Consider the following 16,378-nt stretch of genomic DNA (forward strand, 5'->3'; position numbering starts at 1 on the left):
AACTGAATGGCGGAACAGGTTCCTGCGTTCCTAATTTTAAGTAATTCCATTGTTAAACTGGTGGAGATTTGCCTCCAGGTAAAGGTGGGTTTAACTATATTGTCTCCCTTTTATTACAACGCGTTGATTTTCTTCCTCAGATTCTCTTTCGCCAGGAATTTTCTCGGCGTTTCTCCCACTCTTCTGCTGACACTCCGCCAAAGTTGCACTGGCGGAGCAGGAGAAGCTCCGAGGAAATTCTCAGCGAACGTCTTCTTTGATGGTGAAAGTTGGGGGTAAATTATGTCACTGTTGACCCACAGTTACTATCGAAACACTGGGAGCAATTCTCAACTCAACGCTCTGGTGTAAAACTGGCGATGCAGATCAGCCGCCCGTTATAGAAATGGCTCGATTTTCAATTCAATTGAATAAAGAAATTAAAATCAGGCAGCTTTTGTAATGGGCGGCCAATCCACAACGCCAGTTCCTCCAGTGAACCCCCACCAGAGTTTGGTAGGCGATTACCTGAAAGGCCATGCATTTTCAACCCCAAGTGCACAAGACTCTGCTGAATATTTTTCGGAGCTCCCTGCACACAGCTGGGCTGGAGGATAGTAAATGTCATCCTGATGTTCAACAAAGGAGTGAAGCATGAGCCTGGAAATTAGAGTGAGAACTTCACAAGTCTGCCCTGCCAGAGGGGAGCCTTGCCCTCCAGCAGAGTGAATCGGAAATTGGACACATTTGGCCTATGATGTTCTGATTATTTGGAAAATCATGGGCAATCAAATGACTTGGTGTACCGGTCACCCTAGCATTCCTAGTGTGGACAGTGGTTGACAGCACAGTACAGATTGGTACAAATACTCAACTAAAGAGCACAGAGGCCAGTGTAGAGAAACACGTATTCGGTCATGTCTCACTAAACTACTGTAATTCCTTGAACGGTAATTAAGATAATGCTTGAGGGCTATCCAGTGGATACAATTTGCTTTGTTATCAGAAAATATTTGATAAAGTCTTACATGCAAAATTTTTAAGAAGATTTAGGTTCAAGGGCAATGGCGCCTCTGAGTCCGAAGGTTGTGGGTTCAAGCCCCACTCTAGAGACTTGAGCACATAACCCAGGCTGACACTTCAGTTCAGTACTGAGGGAGTGCTGCACTGTCGGAGGTGCCGTCTTTTGGATGAGACGTTAAACTGAGGCCCCATCTACCCTCTCAGGTGGATGTAAAATATCACATGGCACTATTCCGAAGAACAGCACAGGAGTTCTCCCCGGTGTTCTGGCCAAAATTTATCCCTCAACCAACATCGCTACAAAAATCAGATTATCTGGTCATTATCACATTGCTGTTTGTGGGACCTTGCTGTGCGCAGATTGGCTGCCGTGTTTCCTACATTACAACAGTGACTACACTTCAAAAAGTACTTAGCTTGCTGTAAAGCACTTTGGGATGTCCTGACTTAGTGAAAGGAGCTATATAAATGCAAGTCTTTCTTTCTTTAGCTGGATTGACAATAGAAAGGAGAACAAAGAGCTTGCATTGATATAGCAACTTTCACATCCTCAAGACGTCCCAAACACCTCACAGCCAATACTGTTGTTATATAGGCAAATGCAGCAGCCAACTTGTACGCAGCAAAGTCCCACAAATAGCAGTGAGATAAATGGTTGGTTGAGGGATAAATGTTGAATAGTTCCTGGGATCCTTTACACCCACCACAATGGGCAAACAGGACCTCGGTTTAATATCTCACCCAATTGCATCTCCAACAGTGCAGCACTCCCTCAGTACTGCACTAACGTATCAAACTGGAATAGGTATTCAAATCCCAGAGTGGAGCTTGAACCCTCAAACTTCTGACACAGAGGCGAGAGAGCTACCACAGAGCCAAGCTGACACCTAAAGAGCCAATGGTTGCCCTGCTGCTCACACAGTGATACATTAGGAAGGGATCAGCTGAGAAGATTTAAGAGGATGATTCCTGCACTGAAGGCTCATAAGTTCGGAGAAGGAAACTGGACAAACCCGAGTTGTTTCTTTTTGGAAGAATAGATTTTGGTATGGGGCCACGATCCAGATCTTTGAACTGGTGATAGACGTACATAATGTAAGTGTAAGCAGATTACCTGCCTTGGCTGTGACTGCAGAAGTAGAACATATGGGCCTCAAACTCCTGGAGGCCTATTTTACTGCCCAAAAGAGCAGAAGGACAGAACTTCCAGCTACCAGCCTGACCCACCTCTCACCCTGTCCGAGACCCCACAAAGTGGGTGGCAACCAGGCCATTACACTGCTAGAAAACCAGAAGTGTGGCTCCCAGCAACAGCAGTAAAAGGCAAGAACACATGCATTCGGGGTAAAGGAGGTGGACTTTCAGCCCAACCTCCTCTTTTGACATCAGCATGGAGGTGGCAGATGAAAGATTAGACACCCCCACCACCCTCCCATCCCCTTGGGAATTGTTTGTCTGACAAGAAAATGGGTGGAGGCCAGGTCCCACCCCAAATTCAATTTCTTCCACCCCCACCCACCCCGCATCCCTCCACCGCACCCACACCCCCACCTCCTCCATCTCTGGCCTGTAGTGTCCATCCACAGACCAGGAATATTGGGCCCTGTGTGTTCAAAAGCAATAACCCTCAAGCAGAAATAGGAATGAGATGATTTACTTGATGGACAAACTTCCAATAAAAGCAGGTGGAGGAAGAGATTTTCTTTGGAGTGTAGCCTTCATTAACATAATGAAACATATGGTTTGGATTGTACAGTCTCACAAATATATGAATAATTTTTCATACTCAGATATTTTCACACATTTTTCAAATATGCCTGTTCCTAGTAATGCAGTGATATAAATTGCACTGACAAGATTTATGTTCTGATACTTTAGTATGCAACAATATCTGAGAGTCAATGGCTTAATGCTACAATTATTCAGAATGGAAAAAGATGCAAATATATCATGTTATCAAAAAATATTTCCTTTCCGTTACAGACTGTGCCGTTTTAAAACTTGGCTTCAATAAGCCTTAATGCTGCTGTAGCTGCTGGAAGGGAAATCACCATCGGCTTTGTGTTGTTTGGTTAAAGGGGGTTTCAGACACTCTTTGGGGAACATTCTCCGCCCAAATAAAAGATGGAAAACTCAGCCTCTCAGAAACTTGGACAAAAAACGGATTCGAGGCAAAATCCAATTTTTGCCTGCCAAAAAACAAATGGGTGGAGAATTTACCAACAGTTCAAAGATAAATCCTAATCAACACTCCCCATATGTGAAGGAGCCCAAATCAGGCAGAAATCAGATATTTGGAAAATCTCTTCATTTTGTCTCCGTTTTTTAAGTTTGTCAGCTGTGTCTGCACAATGTCATTTTCCAGATCCCACATGTGGATATTTTCAGATGTTTAATAAAGGATCAAAAACTCAAAACAGATTAAAACCTCTGGTATGAACATAAAATTGACCCTATTAAACAGTCTAGAATGTACCCAAACTGCATTATGCATGGAAACTGAACTACAGATAGCCATACACCTTTAAAATACGCTGCTCAACTCTGGCAATGATTAACAGAGTCAACAGTTTGGATCTCCTTCGCTGTTGATCACAGATCTAACAACTCAGGTATTGACTGGTCTGTCGATAGATGTGCCTTGTAAGTGCCTAACTGTGGAGTATATAGATAATACAATAGATATAGCTGTAGGCAGTAAAAAGATACCACACAAACAATTTTTCAATAAAATGAATGTCTGACCAAGAATTTTGATCTCTACCACATTTTTGAAGCAATAACAACAACATAAAGTTGCACTTATAAATTGCCTTTAACGTAGTAAAATGTCCCAAGGCACTTCAAAGGAGCGTTATCAAACACCATAGAATCATCGAAGGGTTACAGCACAGAAGAAGGCCATTCGGCCTGTCGAGCCCGTGCCGGCTCTCTGCAAAAGCATTTCAGCTAGTCGCACACCCCCGCCCTTTCCCCATTGCCCTGCAAATTTCTTTCCTTCAGATACTTATCAAACTCCCTTTTGAAAGCCGTGATTAAATCTGCCCCACCACTCTTTTAGGCAGTGCAATCCAGATCATAACCACTCACTGCGTAAAAATGTTTTTTCTTATGTTGCCTTTGGTTCTTTTGCCAATCATCTTAAATCTGTGTCCTCTGGTTCTCGACCCTTCTGCCAATTGGAACAGTTTCTCTCTATCTACCCTGTCCAGACCCTTCATGATTTTGAACACCTCTATCAAATCTCCTCTCAATCTTCTCTGCTCCAAGGAAAACAACCTCAGTTTCTCCAGCCTATCAATGTAACTGAAGTCCCTCATTCCTGGAATCATTCTCGTAAATCTTTTCTACACCCTCTCTAAGGCCTTCACATCCTTCCTAAAGTGCGGTGCCCAGAATTGGACACAGTACTCCAATTGGGGCCAAACCAGTGTTTTATACAGGTTCATTATAATTTCCACACTTTTGTACTCTATACCTCTATTTATGAAGTCAAGGGTCCCGTAAACCTTTTTAACTGCTTTCTCAACCTGCCCTGCCACCTTCAACAATTTGTGCAGACATACCCCCAGGTCTCTCTGTTCGTGCACCCTCTTCAGGATGGTACCATTTCGTTTATATGTCCTCTCCTCATTCTTCCTACGTAGAGCAAGGGGTATCCTTCTCGGTGGGCAAACCACAGGGGATGCTGCTGGGTCAAGGTGAGTAGTGCATTCACCTGGGAATAGTCCGATTCCTTTCAAAACGTCAGCAAACTCCTCCATGACTGTCTGCTTCTCAACTGGTGCTGTCAACGATAGCACTAGCTTGACGAGGTCCATGTCTAAACATGCCTTTAGACCTAGCACTGGAGGTGCTCGAGTGTCAACAATGTAAAAGTCCAACATCATGTTGCTTTCTTTGTACTTGAATTTCATCGCGCATGTGCCTTTTACAATGAGCTGCTCACCCCCATAGCCGGTCAGTCTGTGTGAGGTGGGCTGTAGCTCACACTCATCCTTCAAGCTGTGATACTCACTCAGAGGAATTACGTTAACCTGAGATCCAGTGTCTAGTTTAAACTTAAGCTCTTTGCCCTGTTTTCCTATCTCAATATCAGCATAGGCTTGCTCAGTCTCTGAAATCTGTTTTTGCTGTGACACAGAATCAATAAACAGTTCCTCTGCATTTGGCTCTCTATCTGGCATTTGGCTGTCACTCACTGTGTGTACTGTTTTCCAAAAACAGTCCTGCAGACTTTTGCAAAGTGGTTCCATTTACCACATTTAGCACAATGCCTTCCTTTGGCGGGGCAGTGCTCCTTTTCTCCATGCCAGTTGTTTCCACAATATCCACAGTTTTTGAAGCGTTTTATGTCTGTCGCCCATTTTTAGAACTCTCTCTGTTCTTTCTGTTCTGAAACACGCTCTCTGGGTGGTGTTCTTTGGTGTGTGTCTATTAACTGCGTGCACTGTCTGTTCACTCGAGCTGCTCGTGGTGCCGGTTATGGCTTTCAACTGTGCTTGGGCTATCTCGTGCGATCTAGCTATGTCCATAGCTTTGTCCAGCATTAGCCCGGACCCAACATTCAAAAGTTTCTCTCTCACTTTAGCTGAATGTATTCCAAACACGATGCGATCTCTGACCATCTCATCTTTATCTGCAAATACACAGGCCTAGAAATTCAGTTGGCGCCGCGCCAGGGCTTTAGCGCCGGAAAGTTAGCGCTGGCGCTAAGTCCCCCTGCGCGCGCCAAAAATTCAGTAGCGCCGCGCCCAAACGGCTGCCGGCGCTACTGAAGGGTGTTTGCGCCTGAAAATGGGCGCTACCTGCCGCATTGCGGCGCTATTCCGGCGCTGCGGCGCCCGATGCGGTGCGGCAGGCTCGGGAAGTGCAGGCCTCCTCCTTCAGTTAAGGAGGAGCTGCCTGCACCCGCCCGCTGGCCGGTAAAATCTTCACAAAAATGAGCCCGGCACCTCGGGGAAGTGCCGGGCTCGCAGCCCAGCAGCATCTGTTCTGCGGGGGGGGGTGGAGGAGTCCGGGGAGGGAGGTGCGGGCAGGCGGCCGGCGGGAAAGCGGCCGGCCGCCGCGCGACCTTAATGCGCCGGCGCAAACTCCTGTAAGACTCGGTTGCCAGAGTCTTAGTTGCGGCTGCCACGGGCGAGGCGGCCGCAACTCAATTTCGGCGCTGGGGCCCGTCACCACGGCAACCGGGACGCTGCACACACCGATGACGTCATCGGTGCCGGCGCAGCGCAACCAGTCTACCGCCGATGGTAGGGCCCCAGGGAATTTCTGAACCGGCTGTAAGTCCAGCGCAATGACCTCTAGCGCCGCAAAATGGGCGCAAAGCCCACTCAATTTCTAGGCCACAGTCTTTTACCAGCAGTTTTAACTCAGTCAAGAACTGTTCAAATGACTCACTAGCTCCTTGTACTTTCTTCTGAAACTTGTACCTAGCGAATATCGTATTTGTCTTGGGCATCACATATGCTTCAAAACGGTCAAAATAACTATTCAGTACATTTGCTTCATCCGCGGTGAGAGACCATGTGTTAAAAATGTCTCTCCCTTTTTCTCCGATCCACAGGAGTAGGTAGCTGCATCTTTCGTCCTCCCCTTTGCTTTTCAACAGACTCGAGAACATTAACTGCACGTGTTGCTTGAACTTGCTCCATTTACTATGTAAGTTCAAAGATTCCCAATTCATTCGAGGTAAGGGAGCTCCAACGATATCCATTTCAAATCCCTATTCTGACACCATGTCTTGTTTTGCACACTTTGTACAAAAATAATATATTGCAGGACAATGGAGTGTTACAGTTTAAACTCTTTAATGAAGCATCAGGTCTGTGATCTTAAACATACAGCACAGTGTCAACAAGATGGAGTTAGGACCCCTTACAGATGCCTGCAGGCCAATGACAACTCAGCATGTGATCACATGTGAATATAATAGGTATTCCTTACAGATGCCTGCGGGCCAATGATAATTCAATATGCAAATGTTAAAATCTGTTTCGTCATCCAGGGGGCCCTGACTTTAGTTACCCTGCCTTTCCCCCTAGAGGAAATGTACCTAAACTGTAACTGAACTATTTCCTCTTTAAAAGTAGCCCATTGTTCCCTTACAGTTTTGTCTGCCAATCTTTGATTCCAGTTTACATGGGCCAGATCCGTTCTCATCTCACTGCAATTGGCCTTCCCCCAGTTAAACACTTTTACTCTAGATTGCTCCCTGTCCTTTTCCATAGCTAATCTAAACCTTATGATACTATGATCACTGTTCCCTAAATGTTCCCCTACTGACACTTGCTCCACTTGACCTACCTCATTCCCCAGAACCAGATCCAGCAATGCCTCCTCCCTCGTTGGGAGAAAGTTCTCCTGAACACACTTCAGAAATTCTTTCCCTTCTCTGCCCTTAACACTATTGCGATCCCAGTCTATATTAGGATAGTTGAAGTCCCCCATTATTACTACACTATAGTTCTTGCACCTCTCTGTAGTTTCTCTGCAAATTAGCTCCTCCGTACCTTTCCCACCACTTGGTGGTCTATAGAATACACCTAGTAGTGTAATGGCACCTCTATTATTTCTTAACTCTAGCCATATAGATTCTGTCCTTGACCCCTCCAGGACAACCTCCCTCTCCAGCACTATAACATTCTCCTTGACCAATACTGCCACACCACCTCCTATCTTTCCTTCCCTATTGTTGTGTATGTACCTTTAAGAGAAGAACTGATTCTATACTGCAGTACCGGCAGTGACCACCCCTGTATATAAAGCCATAGCAGGCTTCTGTACTTCAGTCTTAAGTTACCCTCTGTTCAGTAAATACCTGTTTTATTGTTCTCTTGCAGTCCGTGTATTATTAAGGCGCGGACACTACAGTGGCGCCGAACAGGTTCGAACTCACCTGCAGTAATGCATCACCTCACGGGGATCTTTCCCTGAGAAGAAGCTTCTTGGAGGTCGAAGTCAGAGCAACGGGCGTCGACCGCGGGCAACCGCCCAAGGATCCCTCGGAGTTCGGAGAGTTGCAGGAGAGGCTGTGGAGAGCTGGGCTTGGCTCCCCAGTCAAGGTGTTCCAGCAAATTGTGCTGGTAGCAGGTAGTGCGCTGACCCTTCCGGACTAATTTAAATTAATTAAAGGGTAAGTCATGCCAGGAGAGCCCAGCCCCATGTTATGCTCCTCTTGCTCTATGTGGGAATTCAGGGACACTGCCGGTGCCCCTGATGACCACGTGTGCCAGAAATGCATCCAGCTGCAGCTACTAGCAGACCGCATTGAGGCACTGGAGCTGCGGGTGGATGTGTTGTGGAGCATTCACGATGCTGAGAGGGACGTGGATAACACGTTTAGTGAGTTGGTCACACCGCAGGTAAGGGCTGCACAGGAAGAAAGGAAATGGGTGACCACCAAGCGGAGCAATAGAAGCAGGCAGGTAGTGCAGGAGACCCCTGTGACCATTCCCCTCTCAAACAGGTATACCGATTTGGATACTGTTGAGGGGGGTGACTCACCAGGGGAAGGCAGCAGCAGCCAACTTCCTGGCACTGGGGGTGCTCCTGCTGCCCAGGAAGGGAGGAAAAAGAGTGGGAGAGCAATAGTGGGAGGGGATTCTATAGTAAGGGGAACAGATAGGCGTTTCTGTGGCCGTAGACGTGAATCCAGGATGGTTTGTTGCCTCCCTGGTGCCAGGGTCAAGGATGTCATTGAGCGGCTGCAGGGCATTCTGGAGGGGGAGGGTGAACAGCCAGAGGTCGTGGTCCACATTGGTACCAACGACATAGGTAAAAAGAGGGATGAGGTCCTGCAGCAAGAATTTAGGGAGCTAGGTGGAAGATTAAAGAGCAGGACCTCAAAGGTTGTAATCTCTGGATTACTCCCGGTGCCACGTGCTAGTGAGTATAGGAATAGGAAGATAGAACAGATGAATGCGTGGCTAAAGGGATGGTGCAGGAGGGAGGGCTTTAGTTTCCTGGATCACTGGGTCTGCTTCTGGGAAAGGTGGGACTTGTACAAGTCAGATGGTTTACACCTGAACCAGAGGGGGACCAATATCCTTGCAGGGAGGTTTGCTAGCACTGCTGGGCGGGGTTTAAACTAACTTGGCAGGGGGATGGGATACAGAGTGGAGCTATAGTAGGGGGTGATTTACAGCTAAATACGGAGGAAAAAACAAGTCAGCTGGGAAGGCAGAGCAAATATGTGAAGGCAAAAGGGAATATGGCAAGGCTGGAGGGCATTTATTTTAATGCAAGGAGTCTTGCAAACAAGGTGGATGAACTGAAGTTGTTGTTGAACACATGGGAGTACGATATTGCTGCTATCACGGAGACATGGTTGAGGGAGGGTCAGGACTGGCAGCTCAATATTCCGGGGTATAGAATCTTCAGGCGAGACAGAGGGGGGTGTAAAAGGGGAGGGGGTGTTGCAATATTAATTAAGGAGTCAATTACTGCTGTAAGGAGGGATGATATATTAGTGGGTTCCTCTAATGAGGCCATATGGGTAGAACTTAAAAACAAAAAGGGGGCAAGCACTTTGCTGGGAGTGTACTATAGGCCCCCAAACAGTCAGGGGGAGATAGAGGAACAGATATGTAGGCAAATCTCAGAGAAGTGCGAAAATAATAGGGTAATAATAGTGGGGGATTTCAACTTCCCCAATATTAATTGGGATTGTCAGAGTGTGAAAGGCTTAGAGGGTGCAGAATTCTTAAAGTGCATCCAGGAGAACTTTTTGAGCCAACATGTAGAAAGTCCGACAAGAGAGGGGGCGGTACTGGACCTAATTCTAGGGAATGTAGCCGGGCAAGTGGTGGAAGTGTCAGTAGGAGAGCATTTTGGCGACAGTGACCATAATTCGGTGAGATTTAAGGTGGTCATGGAAAAAGACAAAGACTGCCCGGAAATAAGGGTTCTAAATTGGGGGAAGGCCGATTTTAATATGATAAGGCAGGATCTGGCCAAAGTGGACTGGGAGCAGCTACTTATAGGAAAATCCACATCAAAACAGTGGGAGACTTTCAGAAGGGAAATAGAGAGAGTACAACGCCAACATGTTCCTGTAAAGGTCAAGGGTGGGACCAACAAGCAAAGAGAACCTTGGATGACAAGGGATATACAAAAATGCATTAGGAAAAAAAGGGGGGCTTTTGGCAGTTACAAAAGACTAAAGACGGAGGAAGCCCTAGAGGAGTATAAAAAGTGCAGGGGCATATTTTAAAAAGAAATTAGGAGGGCGAGGAGGGGCCATGAAATAACACTGGCGAGCAAAATAAAGGAAAATCCTAAGATGTTTTATAAGTATATTAAGGGCAAGAGGATAACCAGGGAAAGGGTAGGGCCCATTAGGGACCAAAGTGGCAATCTGTGTGTAGAGCCAGATGATGTAGGCAGGGTTTTAAATGAATTTTTTGCATCTGTGTTCACTATGGAGAAAGACGATGTAGACATAGAAATCGGGCAAGGGGACTGTGACATACTTGAACATATTAGCATCGAGAGGGAGGAGGTACTAGCGGTTTTAGCAGGCCAAAAAGTGGATAAATCCCCAGGCCCGGACAAGATGTATCCCAGGCTGTTGTATGAGGCAAAGGAGGAGATTGCAGGGGCTCTGACACAAATTTTCAGAACCTCTCTGGCCACAGGGGATGTACCAGAGGACTGGAGAACAGCTAACGTAGTACCATTATACAAGAAGGGTAGCAGGGATAAACCAAGGAATTACAGGCCAGTGAGCCTAACATCTGTGGTAGGGAAATTATTGGAAAAAATTCTGAGGGACAAAATTAGTCTCCACTTGGAGAGGCAAGGATTAATCGGGGATAGTCAGCATGGCTTTGTCAAGGGTAAATCATGTCTGACAAATCTGATTGAATTTTTCGAGGGGGTGACTAGGTGTGTGGATGAGGAAAATGCTGTGGATGTGGTTTACATGGACTTCAGCAAAGCTTTTGACAAAGTCCCGCATAGGAGACTGGTCAAGAAGGTAAGAGCCCATGGGATCCAGGGTGCCTTGGCGCGTTGGATCCTAAACTGGCTGAGTGGCAGGAGGCAGAGGGTGATGGTCGAAGGTTGCTTTTGTGACTGGAAGCCTGTGTCCAGTGGGGTACCTCAGGGATCGGTGCTGGGTCCCTTGCTGTTTGTGATCTACATAAATGATTTGGATGAGAATGTAAAAGGTACGATCAGTAAGTTCGCGGATGACACGAAAATTGGTGGGGTGGTAAATTGCGAGGAGGAAAGCCTCAGGCTACAGGACGATATAAACGGGTTGGTCAGATGGGCGGAAAAGTGGCAAATGGAATTTAACCCTGAAAAGTGCGAGGTGATGCATTTTGGACGGACAAATAAGGCAAGGGAATACACAATGAGTGGTAGGACCCTAGGAAGTACAGAGGGTCAGAGGGACCATGGTGTACATGTACATAGATCCCTGAAGGCAGCGGAACAGGTAGATAAGGTGGTTAAAAAGGCATATGGGATACTTGCCTTCATTAGCCGAGGCATAGAATATAAGAGCAGGGAGGTTATGATGGAGCTGTACAAAACGCTGGTGAGGCCACAGCTGGAGTACTGTGCGCAGTTCTGGTCGCCTCACTATAGGAAGGATGTGATTGCTTTGGAGAGGGTGCAGAGAAGATTCACCAGGATGTTACCTGGGATGGAGCGCCTCAGCTATGAAGAAAGACTAAACAGGCTGGGGTTGTTTTCCTTGGAGCAAAGAAGGCTGAGGGGGGACCTGATTGAGGTGTACAAATGATGAGGGGCATAGATAGGGTAGATAAAGAGGAACTTTTCCCCTTAGTAGGCGGGTCAATAACAAGGGGGCATAGATTCAGGGTAAGGGGCAGGAGATTTAGAGGGGATTTGAGGAGGAACTTTTTCACCCAGAGGGTGGTTGGAATCTGGAACTCACTGCCTGAAAGGGTGGTAGAGGCAGGAACCCTCACAACATTCAAGAAGCATTTGGATGAGCACTTGAAATGCCACTGCATACAAGGCTATGGACCAAATGCTGGAAAATGGGATTAGACTGGACAGGGATTGATGGACGGTGCAGACACGATGGCCTAGAAATTCAGTAAGGCCCCGCCAGGTCTTTAGCGCCCGAAATTTAGCGCTCGCCTGGATTCCTGTAGCGCCCGCCTGAAATTCAGTTGCGGCGCCCCAAGACGGAGGCGGGCGCTATTGCAGGGTTTGGCCGCCTCGCTTGGGGCGATGAAAGTCAATTGCAGGCGTCCAGCTGCCGCTGCGGCACCCGATGCGGTGCGGCAGGCTGGGGTACTGCAGGCCTCCTCCTTCTCTTAAGGAGGAGCTGCCTGCAGCCGTGAGATCGCCGCTGGATTCCCCCGGCAAATGAGCCCGGCACCACGGAGAAGTGCCGGGCTCGCGGGAGTCAGACACCAATGCCGCGGGGGGGTGGTGCAGGAGTCCGGGGAGGGAGGTGCGGCCAGGCGGCCGCCGGGAAAGCGGCCAACCGCCCATCCACCTTTATGCGCCGGCCTCTCGGAGCTGCAAGGCACCGTTTTTCAAACGCTGTTTGCGGCCGCCACGGGCGAGGCGGCCGCAACTGAATTTGGCGGTCGGCACGGAATCACATTGGAGCCGGGGCGCTGCGCACACCGATGACGTCATCGGTGCCGGCGCAGCGCTACCGGCTAATGCCGATGTTAGGGACCAACTGAATTTCGGGCGCTACAAAACTTCCGGCACAAACCACTCTTTAGCCAATAAGTGGGCGCAAACGCGACTGAATTTCTAGGCCGATGAGCCGAAGGGCCTCTTTCTGTGCTGTATAACTCTATGACTCTATGACTGCGGCAGGCTCGAGCTCGATCGAGCGGCTCTGCAAAGGGGCCGTGCAGCGTCGTCGGGAGGAAAAGAGAGAGAGAGAGGGTGGAGCGCACAGGGCGCGGTTGGTGCTCAAGAAGTGGGCAGCGTAGCGAAAATAAAACAAGGGGAAGGAAAAGTGAGAATCGCCAAAGCTGCGGGTCGCCGCCATCACCCTGCAGAACGCTAGGAGCAGCGAGGCAGCAAGGGGAAGAAGGAAAAGCGCGGGAGGCGCCATTTTATTCCATTGGGGAAGAAGAAAAAGTGCGGGAGGTGCCATTTTAAATCACCCAAGATGCCGAAAAGTGGCAGTATCACTGCTTTCGACAACAAGGTAGAAGACTGGACCACGTATGTGGAAAGAATTGAAGTGTACTGCAAGGCAAATGAGGTGGCCGATGGAAAGAAGGCATCGGTATTATTAAATTTGATGGGCGCGAGAACGTACGGCCTATTGCGGAATTTAATTACCCCAGCTAAACCAATGGAGAAAAATTTTGAAGAGACTGTTAATATCTTAGAGGAACACGTAAACCCTACACCGCTGCTGATAGCAGAAAGATTCAAGTTCCATAAAAGAAACCAGCACAATGATGAGAGCAATGCTGACTATCTTACGGAACTACGCAAGTTATCGAAGCACTGCCAGTTTGGAGCAGGACTGGCAGACACCTTACGGGATAAGTTTGTCTGCGGGCTCAAGAGTGAAGGAACCCAGAAACGACTACTTTCGGAAAAGGACCTGATGCTAGAACAGGCTTTCAGCGTGGCAATATCCTACGAAGCAGCAGCATGGGGAGCTGCGGAAATACAACAGAAACCACAAGAATACAGCGCTAACGAAATGGCGTATGGAGCAGAAAAGTGCTATCGCTGCGGCAGAACAACCCATGATCAGAAGGACTGCTGGTTTAAGGACAAAGTATGCAGGCAATGTGGGAAAATGGGACACATAGCAAGAGTCTGCAGGTCGGGAAAGAAAACCAACACTACAAGAACTACTAAGGAAAAGTACAAGAAAGTAAAGAAATTGACAGACAGTAGTTCGGAAGATCAGGAGAGTGATAAGGACTCCGGGAGCAGGAGACTAAATTGTCGAAAGTTACACAACATGATCGCAAAGGAGGATCACTGAACCATTCGGGTCACCCTCATGATAGCAGGGTCCCCAGTAAAGATGGAATTGGACACAGGATCAGCCCTAACTGTCATGAATCGATGAGACTATGAGCGGCTATTCTCACACATACCCTTGAAGGACACGTCCATTGTATTGAAGACATACACGGGGCAAAAAGTCTACCCCAGAGGAAAAATAAGGGTGCCAGTTGAATACAACGGCAAGGAAACACAGAAACTGTATCTATATATACTACAAGATGGAGGACCACCATTATTGGGACGTGAATGGATCCGAAAAATACAATTGGATTGGCATTCCATTCAGGCGCTAACTGTGACTGACAAAAAGGATGATGACGTCACACCTGGACAACTGTCAAAATTTCTAACTGACGCGAAAGAGGTGTTCCAGCAAGGACTTGGGACTCTAAAAGGAGTAACGGCAATGATAAAAATCGAAGATAACGCAAACCCAAAATTTTTTAAGGCCAGACCGGTACCTTACGCAATCCGCCCAGCCATTGAAACAGAGCTGGAGAGTCTGGAGCGTTCGGGTGTGCTGTCCAAGGTGGACTGGAGCGAGTGGGCCACACCCATCATTCCTGTAATGAAGAAATCATTGAGCAGCACGCCTGGGGAGCCGAAGAAGGTTCGCATCTGTGGGGACTTCAAGGTAACTGTGAACCCAGTCCTGCACACAGTGCAATATCCACTTCCACGGATAGAAGATATTTTCGCCTCACTATCTGGAGGGAAACTCTTTACAAAGATTGATCTGGCCCAAGCGTATCTACAAATGGAGGTGGAAGAAGCATCTAGGAAATACCTCACGATAAACACTCACAAAGGCCTTTACCAGTACAATCGACTGGTATTTGGGGTAGCATCAGCCCCGGCTATTTGGCAGAGGGCGATGGAACAAGTCCTGCAAGGGATCCCGGGGACCCAGTGTTATTTGGACGGCATCCTGGTTACGGGCGAAAATGACAGTGAACACCTTGCCAACCTGGAGCAGCTGCTCACTAGATTACAGGAGTATGGGCTACGAGCCAACCGCCCCAAATGCGAGTTCTTCAGGAGACAAATCTCATATTGTGGCCACATGATTGATGAGGAAGGGTTGCATAAGTCGCCGGACAAGATTGAGGCTGTAGTCAAGGCTCCAGCACCGGAAAATGTGTTGCAACTGAGGTCATTCCTCGGGTTGGTGAACTACTACCATAAGTTCTTGCCGAATTTATCTACAATTCTGCACCCACTGGACGCCCTGCTGCAAACTGGAGTAACATGGAAATGGAGTGATGAGTGTAAGCGTGCCTTTCAGAAATGTAAATGCCTAATCACTTCAAAAGAAGTATTGGCCCACTACAATCCAACACTACCGATTTGGTTAGCATGTGATGTGTCTCCCTACGGCATCAGAGCGGTGCTGTCACACAAACTCCTTGACGGTTCAGAGAGGCCAATAGCCTTTGCGTCGCGCTCATTAACCTCAGCCGAGCGTAACTACGCCCAGATTGACAGGGAGGCCCTCAGCCTGGTGTGGGGGTGAAGAAGTTCAATCACTATCTGCACGGGCAGAAATTCACCCGACTGACTGATCGTCAGCCCCTGGTCTCCATTTTTAACCCGAAGAAGGGCGTTCCGGTGATGACGGCGCAACGGCTGCAAAGATGGTCACTTTTTCTAGGGGCACATCAGTACGACATAGAGTACAATGGTACGAAATAGCATGGAAATGCTGATGGGCTGTCGCGCCTACCGTTGCCTACGGTAGAGGAAGCACCTGCAGTGGACCCTGTTGAGATATTCCATGCGACCATAGTCGAATGTCTACCTGTTACAAACTCAAGTATAGAGAAGGAAACCCGAAATGACCCGACACTCTCTCAGGTCTATGATTTGACGGTGAAGGGATGGCCAGCACATGGCGACTCACTGTTGCCAGCATCCTCGCCAAGGAGAGAACAGCTGTCAGTGTGCCGGGGGACCTTGATGTGTGGATCCCGAGTGGTAATTCCACCCAAGTTGAGAGATAGAGTGCTCAATGAGCTTCATGAGGGTCATCTGGGAGGGGTAAAAATGAAGAGCCTAGCCAGGGCGTTTGTGTGGTGGCCGGGAATCGATAAAGAAATCGAGGATATGACCAAGAGATGCACAGGATGCCAGAAGGTCCAAAACGCTCCACCACAGGCCCCGCTACATCCATGGGAGTGGCCCTCATCTCCATGGCAAAGGGTACACATTGATTTTGCTGGTCCATTTATGGACTCAATGTTCATAATCGCTGTGGATGCCCATTCGAAATGGCCAGAGGTCATCAAAATGTCCTCCACCACCACGGAGAATACTATTGCAGTCCTACGGAACATCTTCACCAGGAATGGCTTGCCAGAACAGATTTGCTCCGACAATGGGCCACAGTTTG

This window comes from Somniosus microcephalus, chromosome 5 (assembly GCF_052327205.1).
Source record: "Somniosus microcephalus isolate GS21.2 chromosome 5, FLI_Smic_1.0, whole genome shotgun sequence".
In the NCBI taxonomy this organism is placed as follows: domain Eukaryota; kingdom Metazoa; phylum Chordata; class Chondrichthyes; order Squaliformes; family Somniosidae; genus Somniosus; species Somniosus microcephalus.